The sequence below is a fragment of the Myotis brandtii genome, unplaced genomic scaffold (genome assembly GCF_000412655.1).
Source record: "Myotis brandtii unplaced genomic scaffold, ASM41265v1 scaffold194, whole genome shotgun sequence".
NCBI classification, from domain to species: Eukaryota; Metazoa; Chordata; class Mammalia; order Chiroptera; family Vespertilionidae; genus Myotis; species Myotis brandtii.
In genome coordinates this window covers 1,049,006-1,072,474 of record NW_005357232.1, presented here as the reverse complement: position 1 = coordinate 1,072,474, position 23,469 = coordinate 1,049,006, and the positions used below count along the sequence as shown (strand labels likewise).

General features: G+C 37.6%; 2 pseudogenes; both read left to right on the top strand.

Annotated features, from left to right (window-relative positions):
• Positions 1–2,962: 2,962 nt before the first annotated feature.
• Positions 2,963–8,263, top strand: LOC102255067 (annotated as a pseudogene).
• Positions 8,264–16,531: 8,268 nt separating this feature from the next.
• On the top strand, positions 16,532–18,731 carry LOC102254765 (annotated as a pseudogene).
• Positions 18,732–23,469: the final 4,738 nt, after the last annotated feature.

Sequence of the window (23,469 nt, the reverse complement as noted above, 5' to 3'; positions counted from 1 at the left end):
CTGTCCCGCCCTGCCTGCAGTATGCAAATTAGCCGCCATCTTTGTTGGTGGTTAATTTGCATATTGTGCTGATTAGCCAATGGGAGGCGTGGTAAAGGTACGGTCAATTACCATGTTTGTCTATTAGATAGGATAGAGGCCTGGTGCATGGGTGGGGGCCAGCTGGTTTGCCCTGAAGGGTGTCCCAGATCAGTGTGGGGGTCCCGCTGGGGTGCCTGGACAGCCTGGGTGAGGGGCTGATGGCTGTTTGCAGCTGGTCACACCTCCTTCAGGGTGGGGTCCCCACTGGGGTGCCTGGCCAGCCTGGGTGAGGGGCTGATGGCTGTTTGCAGCTGGTCACACCTCCTTCAGGGTGGGGTCCCCACTGGGGTGCCTGGCCAGCCTGGGTGAGGGGCTGATGGCTGTTTGCAGCTGGTCACACCTCCTTCAGGGTGGGGTCCCCACTGGGGTGCCTGGCCAGCCTGGGTGAGGGGCTGATGGCTGTTTGCAGCTGGTCACACCTCCTTCAGGGTGGGGTCCCCACTGGGGTGCCTGGCCAGCCTGAGTGAGGGCCTGATGGCTCTTTGCAGCTGGTCACACCTCCTTCAGGGTGGGGGTCCCCACTGGGGTACCTGGCCAGCCTGGGTGAGGGGCTGATGGCTGTTTGCAGCTGGTCACACCTCCTTCAGGGTGGGGGTCCCCACTGGGGTACCTGGCCAGCCTGGGTGAGGGGCTGATGGCTGTTTGCAGCTGGTCACACCTCCTTCAGGGTGGGGGTCCCCACTGGGGTACCTGGCCAGCCTGGGTGAGGGGCTGATGGCTGTTTGCAGCTGGTCACACCTCCTTCAGGGTGGGGTCCCCACTGGGGTGCCTGGCCAGCCTGAGTGAGGGCCTGATGGCTCTTTGCAGCTGGTCACACCTCCTTCAGGGTGGGGGTCCCCACTGGGGTACCTGGCCAGCCTGGGTGAGGGGCTGATGGCTGTTTGCAGCTGGTCACACCTCCTTCAGGGTGGGGGTCCCCACTGGGGTACCTGGCCAGCCTGGGTGAGGGGCTGATGGCTGTTTGCAGCTGGTCACACCTCCTTCAGGGTGGGGGTCCCCACTGGGGTACCTGGCCAGCCTGGGTGAGGGGCTGATGGCTGTTTGCAGCTGGTCACACCTCCTTCAGGGTGGGGTCCCCACTGGGGTGCCTGGCCAGCCTGAGTGAGGGCCTGATGGCTCTTTGCAGCTGGTCACACCTCCTTCAGGGTGGGGGTCCCCACTGGGGTACCTGGCCAGCCTGGGTGAGGGGCTGATGGCTGTTTGCAGCTGGTCACACCTCCTTCAGGGTGGGGGTCCCCACTGGGGTACCTGGCCAGCCTGGGTGAGGGGCTGATGGCTGTTTGCAGCTGGTCACACCTCCTTCAGGGTGGGGGTCCCCACTGGGGTACCTGGCCAGCCTGGGTGAGGGGCTGATGGCTGTTTGCAGCTGGTCACACCTCCTTCAGGGTGGGGTCCCCACTGGGGTGCCTGGCCAGCCTGAGTGAGGGCCTGATGGCTCTTTGCAGCTGGTCACACCTCCTTCAGGGTGGGGGTCCCCACTGGGGTACCTGGCCAGTCTGGGTGAGGGGCTGAGGGTCATTTTCAGGCTGGCCAAGCCCCCCGGCGACAGAAGCTCCCAGCCTCTCCTCTTTTTCTTTTTTTCTTTTTTATTCTGGGATTTATTTACCTTCTATAATTGAAACTTTGTTGCCTTCAGTGGAGCTCAGAGCCGGCTGCGGCAGGTGGAAGCTTGGCTTCCTCCATCACTGGGGCAACCAAGCCTCCTGCTTGCTCCAGCTCCGTGGCTACTGGCCGCCATCTTGGTTGGGTTAATTTGCATATAGTCACTCTAATTGGCTGATGGGTGTGGCTTAAGGCATAGCGAAAGTACTGTCAATTTGCATGTTTATCTTTTATTAGATTAGATTGCCTAGTTATTTTACTCTGTCTCCTCCACTGGATTTGAAGCTTTGTGAGAGCAGAGACTATGTCTGTTTTTTCCTCACCATTGTATCTGTAGTAGCTAGCACAGTGCATTTACTCAGCTCTCAGTATTTTCTAACGTATGAAAGAATTGGGTAGGAAGGACGACAGGAAGGAGGAGAGAAGAAGGCCTTTTAGAAACTCATGAACTAGTTCAGTTGTATAGGATGACTGGCATCTGACCTTGGCAACAGTAGAAGAAATAGGAAAGTACAAAAAAGGAGTATAATTTTTTTTTTTTTTTAATGAAGAGCCTGTTAGAGATACAGTAAGGAAAACAGAAATTGATGATTTTCAGGTTTTGACCCTGAGTATAATGAATTGTTTGGTGCTTTTAACAGAAATGGGGAAGTCATAGAGTAAGCTGATTTTATGAAATTACTTTACATGAATTCTAGTCTCCAACTCCAGAAGAGTGATGTTCTGTGGCCATGAGGAAATCTAGAATTGACTCTGGAATCTCTCTCTGTTCATAATCATGGAAAATGAGAACACTACCATAAGATAGTCAGGCATCCGATTTTCTTTAAAAGAGCTTGAACAGGCCACCAACTACAAAAATTACTAACGTTCATGAACTCCATGTCAATGCCTGGCAAATAGGATTATTAAACAGATGTTTTGTGAGCACTTAGGTAATGAAGTAGTGATCACTAGGAGCCACGATGAGTTCACCATAACAAATTGCATCAAAGTAACTTAATTTGTTTTAATAGGATTACTAGATCAGGGAAAGCCATAGACAGTATAAAGCATTTAACAAAGTCATTTCTTGTGGACAAATTGAAGAAATGTAGTCTTTATAATAGTTCAGTTAGTATATTCATAACTAGTTGTGTAATTATATCTAGAGACATAAATTAATTATTTAATAAGAGGCAATATAGGGAAGTGGTTAAAGTGTGGTTTCTGGAACTAGGTATGTGACCTTAGCCAAGCTTGCTTTATCTTTTTAAGCTTCAGTGCCTCACCTATAACAATGGAGGTAATTATAATTATATTTACCATGTAGCATTATTGTAAAAATTAAATAAGTTATCACAAAGCACTTAGTAAAACATGTAGTAAGTGTGGATATTTTTTTAACCAGGAGGAACATCTGTAATGGCTCTTACCCAAACCTGTGTCCCATTTGACATTGGTATCCAAAATTTACATGAAGACACAAGAATCTGAATTTAAGAATAACACAAATCTGGGAAAGAGAGAGGCAACACATTGAATAGCAGAATCAGATTAATGACCTTAATAGGCTTAAAGATAATCTGAACCTAACAAGGTAAAATTTAATGAGAGTAAATATGAAATCCTCTCTTTAGTTCTAGCACTCAGTTGTACCAGCTTAAAGGAACTGTGTAGAAAAAGACTTAGGGGTTTGAATTGACTGCAACTTCTATTTGAGCCAAAGATATAAAAATGCAGAAAATTAAATGTAATGAACAAAACAAAGTAGTAGTGCCACTATAGATAGATAGGCCAGTGCTCTTTGTCAGAACACCACAGTTTAATAGAAATATCAATAAACTGAGGTAATAATTCAGGATAATGAATTGGTTTGTAAACTGTAAGAAGAGGAACTAAGGACACTTTTAGCCTGGAAAAGTAAAGTTGAGATATATTATTAGACTGATCTGAAAATATATAGAATATAGGTTGGATTTACTTGATAATCCTTCTCATTTTGGCAGAACTAGCTTCAGAAAGGGATATTTTAGCTTAGCATAAAGAATGTTCTAATGATTGAAGCTCTTTAAAAATAAATGGACTGATTTATGAATTTTTAAGCTACCTAACTTTAGAAGTATTTAAGCAGAGGCAGGATTACTTGTCAGGAATATTGCAGTGGAAGTTCCTGTATTGGGTAGGAAAATAGAACTTCAAGGTCTCTTCTGGTGCTAATATTCTATAATGGTTTGAGAGCTTCGATTTTACACATGTTGAATTTCATTTAACTGCTTTGTCTTCATAAACTGGTAATGATAATCTACAGCCAATGTTATATACTTTGAATTCCAAAATAACTTCAGCAGTAGTTGAAGTGAATTTGGAAGAGTAGTTGGTTGCTAGTGATTTTAACATACCTACTCTATATACATAAGTCTTGTACTCTATTTCAGAAGTGATTGATATCTGGTACAAATGTAGTACATGTAGTTAGGAACCCCTTTGAGTGTTTTCAGAGTATAGAAAAACTCGTTGACTATACATAGTCTTGTAAATCCATGAGAGATAAGAAATAAGTAAATATAAAATCTTATATAAAGTTTTTATGTCAAATAAAATATATCAAACACACTTCTGAAATTTCTATTAACTGTTAAGCACTCAAAATTGATTTTTTTAGTAGTCTTTTCAGAAATTTCTAAGATATATAACAATGATTAGTAATTTCTCAATTTGTGTTTATTATATAGTAGGATTATTCTATATATAGATATAAAAGCATGCCTTGTCATGACAGAATAAAATAATTACTTTTTTAGCATTTGAATATAAATCATAAGGGATATTCTTGAAGCTTTCCCTTAAATTGCTTGAACATGTTTAGAATAACTTTGTTATACACATGGTTCTGGACCACAAATATCTTCATTACAACATCTTGGTAAAAATGTATTGTTCTTTTCCATTAAACAGACTTTTAATACTCTGTAGTAGATATTTGAAGGGAAGCCTTGGTTATAAGATAAAACTACAGTTGCCCTTTTCTCTCATTTCTTTAGATAAGTGAACACTAGAAATTATAGATAGCTTTGGCAAGAGTTCAAGGGTTAATGTAGCAGATAAATAAAAGGAATTTTCTGTAAATTGAGACCTGCATTATTTCAGTTGTCTTGTCTTTCCTAACCTAACTCACTTAATTTTAAAAAGTAAATACTTAAATTCTTCCTGACAGTGTGCTCAGCTTTTGCTATCGTTTATTACTTCAATTATACTTGATATCACTTAGAACAATCTGCCATTTGGAAATCTCAGTATAGCCTGGAGCTTAGTATTAGATCTGGCTGCTATTGTAACATGTACAGCATATGACATTAATGTATCAAAATTAGATTGGATCATCCCTCCTGGTTAAATTTATTTCACATTTCTTTTGTATTCAGTTAACATAAACCTATTAGGAAAACTGACACATGGGGATGGCTGTATAGGAAGGATATTTTTAAAGTATTTTGATTAAAAAATGAAATTACAGAGCCATGGCTTTTGAGTTGTGTAATCTTTTTTGTTTTTTAAATATGTCACAAAGCCTAAGTCCTACATTTACTAGTATATCATTCAAGTCTGGGTGTGATATAAATAATGGGAATTAAAACTTATACAATATTTTGATATTTGAGGTCTACCGTCATTTATTTAGAGCAATAAGCACATTTATGGTTTCCAAAATTTAAAAAAAAAAAGAGTTATTTAATCCACTTAAACCTATAAAAAAAAGTCCTCCTTAAAAGAAAAAATATTTATACTATATTTCTAAAATAGATTCTGGTGTCTAGATTTAGCTGGTTATTATTTTTAGAATAATAATAGCTGCCTATATCTTATAATCCATCAAAGTATCTGAGAAGACATTTCTTGTTTAGTAATACAAATTTTAAAGTTCAGGAATTTACCTTGTATTCTCAAATACTTAACATCCATAGTGATTAGGATTTTCTAGATAGATTAGTATTGGGGACTTTAAGAACAATTAGAATTCTGTGGTGTGACTCGTAGGCTCAGCTGATCTGCCATATCACAGTTTTTCAGCATCAGTTGTCCCTGTTCAGGGAGGAGCTTGTCACCAAACCTGTCAGGCGTAACTACCACAAACAGCCATTGTTGCTGAGTGAAGATGAAGAAGATATCAAGAGAGTGGTTCGAAGTGCCAAGGACTACAGGTTTGAGGAGTTGACCAACCTTATCAGACCCTTGGTAATACCATGAAGATTCAGGATGTCACTAAGTGCCTGGAAGAGTTTGAGCTCCTGGCAAAAGCATATGGGAAGGCTAAAAGCATTGTGGATAAGAAAGGTGTTCCCAGTTCTATATCCGTATCCTGGCTGATTTAAGAGACTATATTAATGAGTTATGGAAAGATAAGGAAGGGAAGAAGATGATGAATAAGAACAATGCTAAGGCCTTGAGCACCCTGCTCCAGAGGATCCAAAAACACACTAAGATTTTGAGTCCCTTATTACAAATTATAAGCAGAACCCTGAACAGTCTGCAGATGAAGATGCTGAGAAGAAAGGATTCAAAAGGCTCATCAGATAGGGATGAAGACGGAGTCAGTGCTGCAGCTTTCTTGAAGAAGAAACCAGAAGCTCCTTCTGGAGAGAGTCAAAGTTTCTAAAAAAGATGGAGGATAAAGATAAGGACTCAAGAGGATGAAGGGTGGGACACAGGTTCAACGTCTTCTGACTCAGAGGAGGAGGAGGAGGAAGGGAAACAGACCACGTTGGCCTCAAGATTCCTTAAAACGGCTCTGGCCACAGAGGAGGACAAGAGGGCTACTGAGAAGAAATGGGAGGACAAAGCCAAGAAGCAGCACGATAGGAAATCAAAGCGCCTGGATGAGGAGGAGGACAATGAATGTGGGGAGTGGGAAAGGGTCTGAGATGGAGTGTGCTCATTAAGGAGAAACCAAAAATGTTTGCCAGAGGAACTGAGATCATCCATCCACACTGTTGTTATCAAGAAACTGAATGAGATCCTACAGGTACAAGGCAAGAAGGGAACTGATTGTGCAACCCAGATTGAGCTGCTACAGCTACTGGTTCAGATTGCTTCTGAAAATAACCTTGGGGAGGATGTCATCATCAAAATCAAGTTCTCTCTATGACTACAACGCCAACCTGGCCACATACAGGAAGCCTGGATTGCATCAATGAGCTGATGGACATCCTGTTTGCAAAACCTAACATCTTTGTTGAAGAGAACATTCTGGAAGAGAGTGAAAAGCCACATAATGTTGATCAGCCACTGCGTGTTTATGGCTGTTTCCTAACTCTGGTGGGATGAATGGATGAAGAATTTACCAAAATAATGCAAAATACTGATCCTCATTCCAAAGAGTATGTGGAGCACCTGAAGGATGAGGCACAGGTATATTCCAATCATTGAGCTTGTGCAGCGCTACCTGGAAGAGAAGGGCACCACTGAGGAGATCTGTCATGTCTGCTTGAGGTGCATTCTGCACGCCTTCTGCAAGTTTAATTATAAGGCCCATCAGCAGCAGCTTACCTTCCCTAAGGGCTCCTCAAAGTCCAACCAAGATCAAGCAAAAAATGAGGGCAAGGACTCAGCTGTGCTAATGGAGAGACTTTGCAAGTACATCTATGCCAAAAACTGCACAGACTGCACGTGCGCCATCCTCTGCCATATCTCCCACTGGTACCAGGTCCACGACCTCATGCTATGAGACACCTACAAGACAGCATTCACAAAAAGTTAAAAAACAACAACAAAAAAAGACAGCACACAGTCCGTCCAGTACAGATCCTGTAAAACCACACCACGGTACAGCTGTGCATCCGTGCCTTCCACCAAGGACTGTCCAATGATGCTCACAATGCCCTGCTGGACATCCAGTCAAGGATTCAGGCCCAGAAACTTCTGGGCCAGGGTCTCTACTACACCGCCTAAAGGAGCCCAGCCAGGAGCGGGAGAAGGTGGAGTGGCAGGTGCCCTTCCACCTGCACATCAACCTGGAGCTGCTGGAGTGTGTTTACCTGGTGTCTGCCATGCTCCTGGAGATCCCCTACATGGCCGCCCAACAGAGTGATGCCCGCCAACATATGATCAGCAAGCAGTTCCATTACCATCTGCGAGTGGGCCAATGGCAGCCCTTCCTGGATCCCCCTGAATCAATGAAGATGGGCGACTGGAAGACCTTTGAGGCCAACAAAGTCTGAATCATACTGGTTAGGAAGATCCAGGAAGAGTCACTGCAGACCTGCTTTACCTACAGCAATATCTATGACTACATCAGCATGGAGACACTGGTTAGGCTGAACCTGCCCACTGTGCACACCATCACTAGCAAGATGATTATTAATGAAGAGTTGATGGCCTCCTTGAACCAGCCAACACGGAGCCCAGTGCCCAACATGACCTGGCTCTGTAAGCTGGCGGAGAAGCTGAGCAGCCTTGTAGAAAACAATGAGTGGAGTTTGACCACAAGCAGGGTACCTGTGGTGGCTACTTCCGAGGCCAGAAGGATGGCTACTGCAAAAACAAAGGCTACGTGCACTGGGGTGGCTACTGCCAGCAGCAGTCTCAGACAGCCTACTGACCACTTCTGTCCCCATGGCCTAGACCAGTGGTCGGCAAACTGCGGCTCGCAAGCCACATGCGGCTCTTTGGCCCCTTGAGTGTGGCTCTTCCTAAGCCTTAGGAGTACCCTAATTAAGTTAATAACAATGATCTCTCTCTGATTGCCAAAAACATCTTAGTAAGCATCACAAATATTTAAATAACATATTGAGAGTCTACCAACTCTAAAGAAGTCTATTTGGATGAATTTCATAGGCATAGTTTCATAGACAAAGAAAACCTGGAAATAAATTTGTTAAACCAGATATAGTCAACTTTTTCATACTTAATAGGTGATTACCCAGTTTATGAATGATCAATTTCTTTTACTTCTCTTCCTGTTACCTCTTTTAGACCAGTTCACTGCTTATTAGCACTTCCAGAGAATGATTTTTTTTTTAAAAAGGAATCTTAGTCACTTTTTATTTTATTTTAATTTTTATTGATTTCAGAGAGAAAGGGAGAGGGAGAGAGAGCCATAAAAACATCAATGAGAGAATCATTGATCAGCTGCCGCCTGCACGCCCCCTACTGGGGAACGAATCCGCAACACAGACATGTGCCCAGAATAGGAATGGAACTGTGACCTGGTTCATAGGTTGATGCTCAACCACTGAGCCAAGCCAGCTGGGCTAAATCAATCACTTTAAAAACAATCTTTTAAACGATCTTTTAAAAAGTTTGGTAGTGGAGAATTGGTGCAATTGCTAGTTAAGGAGAGTATTGGGGATGTATATGAATCTTTTTTTATCTAAGTTCTCTGTTTCCCATTAACTATAGATCATTAAAAACTGTCTGGTTTTCTGTAGTGTCACCTGATGTCTTTGAATGTTTGTGTTTCATGTGTTGTAAAAAATGGTCAAATGAAATTTTTAAAATATGGTTTTTTATTTATTTACCTTTTCATCTTTTTATAGTATGTTAACAGTAGTTATATAAATACAGAGCTTTTCTAAAGCACTCTGAACTATTTTCTTGGTTTTCTAGTTGAGACATTTAGGAAATGATGAAGTACACATTGTTTGGTCAGAGCATACTCGAGACTACAGAAGAGGAATTATTCCTACAGAATTTGGTGATGTCCTTATTGTAATATATCCAATGAAAAATCACATGTTCAGTATCCAGATAATGAAAAAACCAGAGGTAAGAACTTCTTATCTTACATTTTAGTAATATATTTTGAGTTCTATATGGCTTTGTTTCTTCTTTCAGAAGGATTTAGACTAGACATCAAGTTGTGAAAATGGTGGGAAATGAGACAAACTCTGGTAGCTATGTGAATTGTCTTAGTCTGGTTCAGAAGGAGCTAAAACAGGAAAAGTAGCAAGAAACTATGTTCAAAAGGGAGAAAGCTTGGTAGTGCCAGAGTGCAAGTTCTTTTATGCTAAGCTCACAAAAGGGCTTACCTTTTATTGAAAGAATGATTACTATTTCCTAAAAGACACAGTCAGAAGTAATAATTTCCTTTATAACTAAAACATATGATTCCTATATTTTAGTTGATATATCTTGTTAAGATTATGTGATTATTTAGTTATGTCACTTAATAAGTTAGAGTACTAAAACTATGTGTTCTAAAAAGTGTGTTTTTTAAAGCCAAGTAAGTTGTTCTAGTTGGATGTGTTATACTGTGGGATTGAAACATACCTGTGTAAGTATTTTCCTTCAAAATAATAAATGTTTGGTAGTATTTTCATGTTTCTTACTTTTTTAACTTAATACTTTTAGTTTATAGAAAACTTACTTTTTGACATTTGATCGTGAATCTTAAGAATTCCTTTAGTTAAGTTCCCTATGTGTGAATTTAAGCTTATGGCCAGATTTTATAAGGTTCATCTAAACCAGAGGTCAGCAAACTATGGCCTACTTTCTATTTTTGTATAGCCCACAAGCTAAGGATGTTTTCTACATTTTAATGTGTGTTTTTTTAAATTGAAAAATAATATGCAGCAGAGACAATATGTGGCCATAAGCTTAAAATATTTACTGTATTATTCACAGCTCATGTGCTTGCCTTCAGCTGCCATTTGTACCAACCATAGTCAAACAGAATAACTTGAAATTGTCAGTCATGTGATAAAAATGACAATTATCAAAACAAAGATTTTTCTAAGAAATTCTGTAATAGAAATGTTTCAGGTTTTGTAATAAAGCTGGGTATCACACAAAAATAATTTTTAAAAAATTAACTTGCTGCCTATAAGAATGTATACCTTGCCTGTGTTTACTAATGGAGAAAGAGGAATTTATTTCCAGTGTTGAATTTTTTGGTACAATTGAGGCTACAAAAATTTGAAAGTTGGCAGGGAATATAAATTTTTTAGTCTGTTACATCAAGTACACAGGTCTTTTGAATGAAACCATGTAGACCTTTTGCATTTCTTGTTTATTGTTCTAGTGTGAATGACCCATCATGGAAAATAATTGAATTTGAATAGTATTTCTACTGAAGAAAGAACTAAAGGGAAAGCAGAAACATTGTTGTATGCAGTGTCTTGATTGTTCTTACATAAACCTTTCTTCAATTTTAGTATAAAATTATGTTCTAATTTTTCAATTAGGTTCCCTTCTTTGGCCCACTTTTTGATGGTGCTATTGTGAATGGAAAGGTCCTACCCATTATGGTTCGAGCAACAGCTATAAATGCAAGCCGTGCTCTGAAATCACTGATTCCACTGTATCAAAACTTGTATCCTTTTTAATATATGGTTTTTATTCTAATATTTGTCTACTTTCCAAGGTAAATGTTTCTTCTATTTTTAAGACCTTTGAATTTCTGTTTACTGATATATAGGTAGTAGAGTTCCTCCCCAGTATTTGAATTTGAGCACTTACGATAGTTGAATGGGGTAATTTATTTTATATATTTTTAAATCAGTGCTTAATTGCCTTTTGGTTAATTAATTAAAGCCCCATTATGTGCTAGGCACTCTGCTACTCTGGATGTGCAGAAATAACCAAAACAGTCATCGGAGAGTACTCAATCTAGTTAAAGAAATATACTGTTTTCAGTATACGTGCTTACATGTGCTATAGTAGTTATGCAGCATATTCTGGAAGTATTATAACAAGGGGCCTCTTATTTAGCTGAAAGGGGTTGTGGTATCAGGAAACATTTCTGAGAAATATGAGGATTGAACCAATCTTGAAGGATGATTGAGTTTTTTGGGTGGGTGAGATCAAGAGCATTCCAGAAGCAGAAGGAACAACAGAGAGACATGGAAGTTTGCGAGGAAATTGAGTGTTTAAGAATATGGTTACTGGAGCCAGATTGCCTGGCCTCAAATGCTATATAGCTAGTCTTGGACAAGTTATTTAATCTCAGTCAGTCTTAATTTTTCATGTATATAAAATGAGAATGATAATATCTAGCTCATGGTATTATGAGAACTCAATGAAGCAATATGTGTAAAGCTCTTAGAACAGTGCCTGGGACACGATATGCACACAGTTTTAAATTTTAAATTGTTTTCTGATATTCCTTTGTAAAATAGGTTTATGTTTTCTTTTACTTTTCCTATATGATTAAAAGCATTTTATTTCTTTTTATATAATAAACTAGAGGCCGGTGCATGAATTTGTGCACGGGTGGGGTCCAGCCGGCCTGCCCTGATCGGGAGCCAACCAGGCCAGGCCAGCTGCGGGGAGGGGTTTAGGGGGCCAATCAGGTGTGGGCTGGCCCACCCCCTGGTCAAACACTGGTTGAACTCCCGGTCGAGGTGACAATTTGCATCTTATCCTTTTATTATATAGGATTATGGATTTAAGCTTTACAGGGAAGGTTTTTAAAAATATCCTAGCCTTAGCTGGTTTGGCTCAGTGGATAGAGCATCAGCCTGCAGACCAAAGGGTCGAGGTTTGATTTTGGTCAAGGGTACGTACCTCGGTTGCAGGCTCCTCCTCGGCCTGGGCTCTGGTTAGGGCTCTGGTCGGGGCTTGTGCAGGAGGCCACTAATGATGTGTTTCTCTCACATCAATGTTTCTCTCATATCAATATTTCTCTCTGTCTTTCCCTCTCTCTTCAACTCTCTCTAAAAATCACTAGAAAAATATCCTCAGATAAGAATTAAAAATATATATATACTATGTTTTTTTCCATATGAAATGGATTTATTACAAGTCTGCCGCATTTTCTTCTTTTGATGAAAATTAGCTTACATTATCTGAATTTTATGTAATTTCTCATGTATTCTGACACCATGAAATGGAATTATAGGTGGATCATGCCATGTTACATTGATTAACATTAATGACATTTATATATCATTTCTTATTTACCTGGTATGGCAGTTAGAGCTTCACTTTAAGTTGAAAACTCAGATTTGAAGTGGTTATTGTAGTGAAATATGAGTTCGGTTTATCATTCCCGGCATAGCTCTACAAAAGTAAATATTCTTACAAGGAATATACAGATTATTACCCATTAACTAATTTCTCCACATTGTCAGGTCCATTGAGGTTGTCTTCTTTCTGACCTTTGCTTCTTTATAGCCCGCCTGATTCTGATGTTCATGCTGAGGTTAGTGTCCTCTTCCGTTTTATTTAAAACACAGTTGAGCCCTGACCAATGTGGCTCAGTTGGTTGAGCATCGTCCCATTTACCGGGGAGGAGCCTGCAACCGAGGTATGTGCCCTTGACCCCAGTTCAATTCCCGTTCAGTGCACCTGCCTGGGTTGTGGGCTCAATCCCCAGTAGGGGGCTTGCAGAAGACAGCCAATCGATGTTTCTTTTCCACATCAATGTTTCTCTCTCTCCCTCTCCCTTCCTCTCTCTAAAATCAATAAAAACATATTTTTTTAAAAAGATAGTGGAGCCCTAACCGGTTTGGCTCAGTGGATTGAGCGTCGGCCTGCGGACTCAAGGGTCCCAGGTTCGATTCCGGTCAAGGGCATGTACCTTGGTTGCGGGCACATCCCCAGTAGGGGGACTGTGCAGGAGGCAGCTGATCGATGTTTCTCTCTCTTCAATGTTTCTAACTCTCAATCCCTCTCCCTTCCTCTCTAAAAAATCAATAAAATATATATTTAAAAAAATAAAATAAAAAAAGATGGTGGAAAGAATGCCTTAAATCTTTTGGGAAAGTGGTAAGAGAGAGATTAGATTGTAATACAAACTCTATTTGCCTCTTGTATTATATAGCAGGAACTGGATTTATTGGGCAAACACACACCATTTCTGGCCCAAGGTACAAGTAACATTTAATATGCACACTTTACAAAGTAGTTTTAAATGCAAAATTAAAAGTGTTGGGGATATGGCTTCATTTCTTTTCCTGCACCTAAGTTCATACTCTTGAGAGCTATTTCAGATTTGCACATTACACTAGAGGTCTGATAACTAGATTTGCAGTTAGAAAACACTGCTTTTAATTGAAGCTCTGCTTTGTGACCTTGGCGAAGTCACAGAATCTCTAAACCTCACTTTTTTCTTCTGTAAAAAACATGCTAATACCCATGTCAGAATTGTTGTGAAGATTAAATGAGATAATGAATTTGGATGTACTTAGTAAATAAAATAAGGTACATTTTTGTGTGCAGTGATTAATTCTGTTATGTGTAAAGATTACAGTCAATATAAAACAACTCTTCCCAACACCATGGAATTGCCTAATTGGGTTTTTGTGTTTGCTTGGTTGGTAGGTTAATTGATTGGATTGGATTTTCAAGTCTGCTTAGAGAAGTTCATAATAGTTAAATCTTGCTGAGACGTTAATAGATACCACATTGGAGGAAAATCTAAGATGAAGAGAGATAATTTCAGATGAAAACAGTAAACATGAACACTTTATTTACACAGCAAATATGAGCAATTTCTATCAGCAAAATCGATTCTTGAACAGAGTAAAAACATTAAATAAGACAGATCAAATTTTTCTTGACTTGGAAGCTTGAATTTAGAAGCTTTATGGAAATTATTTTCCCATGCTATTAAAGTAAATAGTAGAGATACTCCTAGCCTTTGCTAATCTGAAGAACACATAGTCATCTTTGACAAAGATTCACAAAATTCTATATTAATTTTAAACATTGGGAGGAAAGACTTGATACAAGTGAATTACTTGATTTTTAAGTGAAAATTTACATAATAAATTACAGTGATGTTTTATTTTAAGATATTGAAATATGAGTATGTCTTTTAATTTAAAATAACAAATATTTCAGAAATATATTAAATTTTAAAATGTATGTTTTTGACAAATCTGGATAAGGAAAAAATATTATGTGATCTAAAACAGATCAATAAAACTTAGAAATTGAGATAGAAGTAGGCTTTGAAAATCACCAGAGTTACTACTTTAATCCTCATAAGAGAAGTGAAGGGGTAAAATAATATGTAATAAACTCAATTATATTTGATAATTACACTGCTGTGTCACTTATCTTATGCCCAATAAAAGTACCCACTAAGATTCCACAGCATAAATTGTGCTATTTATGATCATTAAATACAGTTTAAATTTTATCCTTGGAACATCTTCTGTAACTATGAATCTAACGTTGTTCACTAAATGAGGACAATATTGATTGTCAAATGCTGCCCAAATCGATCTTGCTAGCAGCTAGAATTACAGTAATCTGTCAGTATTGATGACTGTTTTTCAAGCTTTGAAATCTCTCCTTCACTTCACTTGTCATTTCTTGCATTACTTGTACTTGGAAAGCATATTTTTTGCTGTCTCTGACTTTGTCAGCTATATACTTTTTTTGTCTCAAGCTCAACTTCTTGGTTTGAGCATGTAATTACAATTGAAGTATAACACTGGAGAGGAAGAGGAGGCAGATTCTGGGTAACCATTAGACCTGGGGTATTTCAAGTTGATTTTAGCTATCATTTATCAGTTACCTGTTAAAAGAGAGAGATTTGGGTTTTTGGAGGAAGTTGTTTGGGTTTTTTGTTTGTTTGTTTTTTGGCTTCTTTGCATTGGAAATAATAATTTCAAAACATTAATTTCATGCTCTTAGCTATCATGACTATTTTTTTTTCGATTGATTGATTTTAGGGGAGAGAGAGACAGACAGACATTGATTTGTTCCACTTACTTATGCATTCATTAGTTGCTTCTTTTATGTGCCCTGACCAGGGATAGAACCCGCCAGCTTGGCATATTGGGACAACACTCTAACCAACTAAACTACCCAGCCAGGGCTCTATTTCTTAAATAAAAATTTTAAATCAATTATTTATTTTGACCCAGAGATTATACATAGAAATTTAATGTGAGATTATGCATAGAAATTTTCAGAAGTTACAGCATACAATCATGTTGTATTAGAGTTCTTAGAAAAACAGAATCAATACAATCTGTGTATACATACATAGAGAAAGACTGATTTTAAGAAATTGGCTCATATTATTGTTGACTAGCAAGTCTGAAATCTGCAGAATTCCTGAGTAGAGTTGATGTTGCAGTCTGGGTCAGAAGGCATCTGGAGATAAAATTCCTTTCTTCCTTGGGGACCTCATCTGTTCTAGTAAGGCCTTCAGCTGATGGATGAAGCTCACCCACATTATGGGGAGTATTCTGCTTTAGAGTCCTGACTTAAAAGCAGATTGATTTCTTCTAATCTGTTTAGATTTGACTTTTTTCTGAAATGCCAGAATTGGGTTTCTAGGCTGGTGTTGGACCAAAACGAGTACCATCGCCTAGCCAAGTTGACATAAAATTAACCATCTTGCCTGGGTGGGTGGCTCAGTTGGTTATAGCGTTCTCCCATACACCAAAAGGTTGTGGGTTTGATTTCTGGTCAGGGTACATACCTAGGTTGCAGTTCAATCCACAGTCAGGGCATATGCAGGAGGAAACCAATCGGTGTTTCTCACATTGATGTCTCTCATTCTCACTTTCTCTCTCTCTCCCTCCCTCCTTCCCTGCCTCCCTCCCCCTTTCTCTCTCACAAAAGTCAATAAACATATCCTTGGATGAGGATTTTTAAAAAAATTTAACCATCTCACATGTCCTCTTTTTTCATAAGTTTTTTTTAACCTTTTTTATTGCAAAATGTAATTTGAGAAAAGTACATTAATTCTAAATGTACTATATATGAATAATTACAGTTTAACTGCCACCAGGTCAAGAAATAGAACTTTAGTGCTTTTTTTCTATCACATATATTTATTGATCACTAACATGGTAGTGGTAAAGATTTGGAGAGATGCAAAGACAAATTAGGTGGTAACATTGTCTTTAATAAGCTTATAATTTAATGGGGAGAGAATAATATGTCCATTATTATATCACAAGGAACAATGTGTCATAGTAGGTTTATATATGAATGGCTGTGGTAGTTCCAGGGAGAATGTATAGAAAATCTGGGCCTGAAATGGTGAGATTTGAGTAGATGGAATGTAGCATGTCTTTTATCATTTCTTGTAATTTACATTTTGGGGCTTTATGTATATGCATATATGTATGTAATATACATGTAATATTCTGAAATATTCAGTATGCGGCATGTTCTAGAATTAAATGTCATCTTTAAAAAACACTTTCTTCCTAGGTTTATTATTCTTTCCCACCAAACCAATATTATTTGATTTTTTCTAATCTGTTTAGATTTGACTCTCTCTTAAATGCCAGAATTGGTTTTCTGTTTAACTTTATCAGACACATTACCAGAAGTCAATGATCATTCTTCAATTAGTCACAGTTTGTTATCCCTGCAGTTTTACTTCTCAAATGTAAAGAACCTGTTGCAAAAGTATGAGAGCCAAAATGAAATGAAGTGTAATTGATTGGCTCCACTAATGCAGTTTGCCGTTCATTATGATAGAACATTATAAAACCTCTTAGGAAGGCTCATCAATATTGCTGCCATTTCATGTTAGAAGAAAGTGTGTTTATTAAGAAACTACATAATTTTATGTATCTATTTTCTTTTGTAGGTCATTGATTTAGAAGATAATATTGATAAGTACGCTTAATTTATGTATCAGCTATATTTTAAATTTTGGAAGCTGTTTGTTGGGAAGTAAGCATTGGGCTACAGAGTCTGGAACCACTTATTAAATGTGCCACTGTCTTTATGTCTATTTTTAAAAAATCTGTTAGAAGTGTACAAAACTCAGGATTATTGTAAGGATTAAATTAAATTATCCACTTGAAGCACTAAGTAGCCTGTCTGTCATGTAGCAAGAGCTCAGACAATGATAGCTACCTGGTTGTTGATGATTTATCATTATTATTATCCTCTACATTGACACTGGAAATATTCTTCTAAAACACAAATCTAAGTATACTAAGAGACTTGACTTCATGACAGTGACAGGTGGGGAGAGTACAGTTTTGTGTCCCCCCCCAGGAACAAGGCAGTACATAGCTAAAGCCCTGAAGGCTCACACTTCCTGCTGAATGACAAGGAAGGTGGGTACCCACAGGAGAGCAACGGTGGGGTGGGGGTCAGCTATGGGAGTCTAGGCACTGTTGAGGTCCTCAATTTTATTTCTGAACTTTAGCACTATCTACATCTTTAGGCGCTCTCAATATCTTTTAAGTGTCATTTGTTCTACATGCTTTCTAAATGAAAGTCTTAAACTTATGGACAAATTGGTTATTTGTTAAATATCCTAAGATCTGTGGTTATGGTCATTCATGCGTCAAAAGAAGAGAAGGCAATTTTTAAAATAAAATGTCTCACCAACTAAGTCAGGGGTGGGGAACATCTGGCCCACATAACTCCCGAGAAACATTTGGTCTGGCCCTGCCAAGGCATTAGGGGTGAATTAATTAAATGTTTGACCAAATATAGCAGGCTAATTTTTAAGTTGATAATTTTGTATGGCCCTGAACTAAGTGATCCAGGTTTTTGTGGCCTCTGAAATGTTTATAGCCCTTGTGCCTTTGATATTAATCATTGCAGTAGGACCTAAGAGCAGACATTCTCATTTACCTAACAATCTGCTTTGTAATGGGAGCGTTTAAGTTTTCTGTGTCAAAGACATGGGCATTGCTATTGAAGAATTTCTTGCTGAAAAGCTTTTGATTAAACATAACCCTGGCCTGGATTTTGCTGCCAAACCTTTATAGTCTGTGTATGTACACAGAGCATTATTTAAACAAGGGGCCCTGGATATGTGCAAAACTTCTGTTGTGACTCTAATATATTCTTTACTACATCAATTTTAATTTGTTCAGCTATTCTTTTTGAGGAATGGCAATATATGCTTATTGATGATGTTGCTGGTATTTTAGAGGCTTCCTTACAATCACTGTAGTAATATTTTATTACATACCTTCAAAGATGTGAGTTCGGGTCTAACCAGTCTGTCTGTGTCTTTTCAAAAAGATGCAAAAGCAACAAATATACATTTATCTGGCATGTAATACATTTTTAATAATAATGAAGGAAATGTATTCTGTGGAAATGAAACCAGTATGTCTGAAAATAGCATTTGTTTCTTAATATGCTCTAGTGATGATCTCTTTGAAAGTTTTGCTAATGTGGACTAGTAATAATTATTTTTCTTCTGTTTAAACTATGGGAACTCACAAAAAGGACTTTAGTACATGATCAACTGCTATTTCTATTATCATTGTATAAATTCTAGAAATAGTTTAAATTTTTATTCTCTACCAAGAATTCAGTGCACTTATGGCAAATTTAAGTATTTTTTTAATATATTTTATTGATTTTTTTACAGAGAGGAAGGGAGAGGGATTGAGAATTAGAAATATTGATGAGAGAGAAACATCAATCAGCTGCCTCCTGCACACCCCCTACTGGGGATGTGCCCAAAACCAAGGTACATGCCCTTGACCGGAATCGAACCTGGGACCCTTCAGTCCGCAGGCTGACGCTCTGTCCATTAAGCCAAACCAGTTAGGGCAAATTTAAGTATTTTTTAAAGATTTTATTTCTTCAACCAAAAAAAATGGTCACCAAGCAATTTTCAATCTTTCATTTATTCACCAATATTTATATGTGAGGCACTGTGAGAGAAAAGCTAGGGATACAACCAAGTAGCTTACAGTCTGATTTAGGAGAGAGGAAGACCCCTGTGAGTGGATGGATGGATGGATGGATGGATGGATGGATGGATGGATGGATGGATCAATGATTGAAGTGCACTCTGAAGGACCCAACAATAGTGTTATTGCAAAGTAGGATGGTAAAGGTATTAAAGTATAAGAGGATAGTGGGGGCGGGGGGGATTAGGAATGCTTTACTGAGGAAGCATGTTCTGCTAATTACCTCAAAGCTATATAGGATTTTGCCATTCAGACAGGGCCAGAGAAGAGCTTTTCAAGGATAGGAAATGGACATGAAGGTATAAAAGTGTGATATGGTCAAGAAATTCAAGGAGTTCCACAACAAAGGGAAGAATAGTAGCAGATGAGATCCAAGAAGTAAGTCAAAACCAGATAATGTAGTCAAGCAGAAAGAAAACCAACATAAACTTGGTTTTTCTAATGCTACTTTCATTAATATTAACAACCAGTGTGTACTGTGACAGTTCCTTCCGCTTTTATATAATTTTTACCTGTTGAGTAGCAGAACACAGACTTGAATGTATTATTTTCTTTTTCTAGTAAATCCTTTCCAAATAAATAGATCAGTATTTAAATAAAGTCTCTGTTTTTATGGTAATTAGTTGTATAGTAATTGCCAGGCTAATAATAGCTAGTGTTATTTTTCTTAATGAGACTAAGAAGGTCTCTAAATGTTTGGTAATATTTACACATATTTGCCAATTTAAAAAGACAATTTGAGATTTTCATTATTCTTAAGTTTCGTGATAGACTCTTTATTCCTGCATAACAATCCTTCTTTTTACTTTTTCATGTAAAGTACTTTTATACATTATTGTGCTTTTATGCACTATTATAATTTTACACATTATGGAGAAATGAAGTATTTTTATCTTATTCTGATAGTACATTGGCTTCACAACAAAAATATCAAAGGAAAAGAAAGTACTATCACCATTTTTTTCTCTTTTGTCAAATCCAGTGTGACAGTATTGTTCACATTTGCCAATCTAGACAGTTGGGTCATATCATAAAGCACGAGAAAGAAGATAGAGAACTCTATCAGGTGATGAGCAAACTGTTCCCTAAAAACAACAAAATTTGAAATTTCTCTACTTCTGTCTTTAGCAACTTCTCACCTATGCTAGAACGGAGATTTTTTTTTTTCTCCTTTAAACCCTTAAGTTGATATTATGATGAGGGTGCATTTGGTATGCTCACATTATTATTCACCACACCTACCACTTGATGTGCAAGTTTTATTCTAGTCATTATTTACATATAAAAGCAGCAGTAGATTGAGATGCTGTTTGGGGATTTCAGAGCAAAGAATGAAGAATTGTGAAGCTGAAATTCGTCTAACTTTGTTTGACATAGGAATTGCAGTGTTTTTAATCCATATCCATTCTTTTCTTTTTAATAAACATAAGGGCTTTTGCTATTGAATTTTTAATAACTCAATAATGGAATTAAAATTAAGCTACGGGTCACAAATCTCCCCATTTTCTTCTGCTTTTTTTCTCAAACACTAGAATACAGCCTATTTAAATCTTAACTTTTGCTTGCCAAACCACTGTTACCGTCCATCTGTTCTTACCAATTGTAAGGAAGGTTTGGTTTTTAGTGAAGCTTTGCATTTCACATAAGGTATGTGAAGTGAAATTTCACAAGGGACATGATGGATCCTGATTCTTAGTGATAAACCTTTGGGGCCATCAGGGTTGGCATATGGTTCAGTATGATATGAAGGCTTGGGTTCCCTGGCTTCACTTCTTTGGCGTGAAGCTGATAAAACCTGGCTCTTGAGTATTATTTCACTGGACACCAATCATGGGCAGCAGGAACTGCCCATTTAACTCTCTGTGGGAAGGAAGCCCAGAGAGCATTCACAATGGTACCATTGTCGAGTTGCAAACTGCTCTGAACAGCTTGACAGCACTAGGGAGGAGGGGAAGGGGTTGCTTTACTAATTGCTGTTTAGAAAAGAGAAGGAACAAAAATAGCTGTTGCAGAACTGATGTTTCTACATTTACTTCCTCTCTTGATAGGAGTGTTGACTTTTATTTAGCACATACCCACTATCAAGAAAAAAGAAAAAATACATTTAAGCAACCACTTATAGTAATTCCTTGTTAACGTGTCATTATCAGTATTTTCAACCCACCAGATTATAGCAGAGCAAAACTCAGTTTTGCTTTATGATACTGTGTTTAAATGAAGAAAAAAAATGTATTTTTTAATCTTTATAAAAATTCAAAATAAGGGAAAATGGGTTAAAACCACCTCAATTCATATATCAGGTGAGGTTAAAGATGAATTTGGTTTAATTTTCTTTATACTGTGCTCTTTAGAATTCCCAAATATCACCTGAAAATATATGAGCTATATTAATATAGAAATGTAAATTAATATTATGGGTAACAATTGCAAGTGCTAAAATAATGCACTAAAGATAAACTAGTCAGCAAATCTTAAGGTTAAATACTGGATTTATCATATAAGTGAGTAACATTTATTTTAGTCATCATGGTTATCTCTTTCTTATTTAATTTTATTTCGGATATCTTTCAAAATGTGAGGGTTGTTTCCTTTTTCTGAAGCACTGTATGCCATGATATTTCTATAAACACTACTCTTGGCCTATCCATTTTTTTCTGGTCAGTCTAATCATGTAGTTAGTGATTCTGATTCAAAGAAACAGGATCTACAATATTTTTAAAATATTAAAGCTTATTTTAGCCCTCAGGATCCTGAACCTTACTATATATTTCCATAGGCAATTCTTTTTTTTTAATTGAACATTAGTTGACTAAATTATATTGCATTGTTATAATTTATAAAATATGTTCTTTCAAAGGATTAGAGGAAGAAATTTTAAGAAAACTTTTAATCTATGAAAATTTTTAAATGATAATTCTCTTGCTAAGTTGAGGGAAAATAAGATGCACGTTTTGTAAATCTGTAGCAGTCTATAAAATTTACTAGTATTCCATCTCCTCATGTCCTCTTAAATGATTTTAGTAAATGGGCTCCAGTGCAATATTTCAAAAACAGTAATTCATTGAATGCCCATTCTTCCTTTTACTGCAGAATAGATTATATTTAAGTCAAGATTAATGGGTAGATTTTGATGTTAAAGTCCAGTCTCTAAGCCTATCGTTCCCTGGAGGCATATAGTGCATTAGTTTAAGCCAATATACTGTTTATCATAGATTCTATGGCACGGTCTTAAATGACAGTTTGCTGTACTTTGTAACTACTTACCATAATAATAAATCACTTTTTTTGTACTCCTGGTAATTTTAGCATTTAAACAAAACCTTAATTTAGTTAGTGCACATTTAGGTAGAGATAACACTTAAGTAATTGTACACTGTAAAATTTCACTTTATTTAGTTACTTTTTTTCCCTTTTTTACAATCTTCTAGCAGATCCCAAGTTTAGTATTTAGTTCAAACACATATATGCATTTCCTCAACATTAATGTACTGAAATTTTTGTTCCCAAAAGGAAGAACACAAAGGTGATTGTTTCTAGTCTCCCCCTCCATGTTTTTTAAACTCTTACTCTAAGACTGGTGATTCTGAAACAGTTCTCTGTTGACTATGAAAGTCCCATTATTACTTAACGATAATATTTTCAAGTAGACCTTATCAAGAATGAGAGTCCATAATTTTAATTTCCTAAAATTTGAAATCTAGGTAACTTGCTTTTCTTTTAGATGTTTTGCTTCATACAAATAGCATGAAAGTAAAATAGGTACACATTTAATAATCATGTTAGTGCTTTTTAGAAACCAGTGGTTATTGGGTTCAGGAAGGATTTTTCGTAACCTTCTGGTAGGTTTAAATTTTTAATCCTATTTATTTAAGATTGATATTTTTAAATGTGTTTACATGAACTTTGGTAGAATTGGGCTTTTATAAACTTTTTACTTAATGTTTTCATTTAGTAATTGACTGATTTATGAGCAATTATATATGGTTCAAATTTTATTCAACTCCAGCTTTCAATAATAGGTCTATCCTCACACTGCCTTAGCACCTGTTATGGATTTTGAGTCATCTGGCAGCCCATGGGACTTAGATAAAGAAGTACCAGGTGTCCTGCCTGTCTCCTAATTGAGACGCAGTGAAAACAATATAGACTTGGCAGTAGGGTTAAAAGGATGGATTAAAGCCCAGCTTTGTCTATTCTGACAAATCACAGCTTTTCCTTC